The sequence below is a fragment of the Sapajus apella genome, unplaced genomic scaffold (assembly GCF_009761245.1).
Source record: "Sapajus apella isolate SASKATOON/1434 unplaced genomic scaffold, GSC_monkey_1.0 scaffold37, whole genome shotgun sequence".
Taxonomy (NCBI): domain Eukaryota; kingdom Metazoa; phylum Chordata; class Mammalia; order Primates; family Cebidae; genus Sapajus; species Sapajus apella.
The window spans coordinates 665,226-666,026 of NW_022436977.1; the positions used below are offsets into that span (position 1 = coordinate 665,226).

Here is an 801-nt window from a genome sequence, read left to right on the forward strand (position 1 = left end):
CCACAGGGGGAGAGGTTAGGGGGAACCGAGCCATCGCCCTCTCACCCCAGAAAAGGTAAAAAAAGTTAAACTAAAACTAAAAAAAAAAAAAAAAAAAAAAAAAAAAAAGAAAAAAGACTCAGAATTGTTCCTCTCCATGGAATTCTTTAGTAAAAGATGAAAGATTTATACGATTTGAAGAGAAACCAGAGTATGGCTGTTTAAGCACCCGGGTGCTGGCAGGCTGAAGCGGAAAGGGTGTCAGCCCAGACCTGGTTTTTCATCTTGATTTTGTTATTTTCCATCTGTGTGACTGTAGCCATGTTACACAACCTCTCTGTGAGGATTTTGTCACCTATAAAATACCTATAAAGTGTCGGAGGAAAGGGTTCCTTTCACATAGGGTTGTTAGAAAGGCCAGCCACGTGGCAGGAATCCCATCAGTAGCTGTTATTAACATCTGTGATCACTATGATGTTTGTACAGCACAGTTCTGTCTGATTCCTATACTGGCTCCTGTGGCAGACAAAATGCAGAAGCTCAGAGAGGCACCAACCTGGGCCCCTGGAGGACCCCTGACCATCTCACTCTTGAGGAGTCAACTGTTTTTCTGTGGTACAATCCCTTTTCTCTACTCCAAACAGAAGACACTGTTAGGAGCAGAAAACAAGCCCACCAGAATGACACCCACTTCCCCACCCTACAACAGGTGGGCAACCATGGGAGTCTTTAAATGTGGTGCCATTTATATGTCAGATGTTCCCAATTTCCCCATACAACACATCCCTCCTCCCAGGCCCAGCAGTGAGCAGGTCACACTAA

The 801-nt window shown here is 44.7% G+C and overlaps 1 pseudogene; it reads right to left on the reverse strand.

Moving 5' to 3' along the window:
* Nucleotides 1-101: 101 nt before the first annotated feature.
* LOC116564619 lies at nt 102-194 on the reverse strand (annotated as a pseudogene).
* Between the last annotated feature and the right edge of the window lie 607 nt (nt 195-801).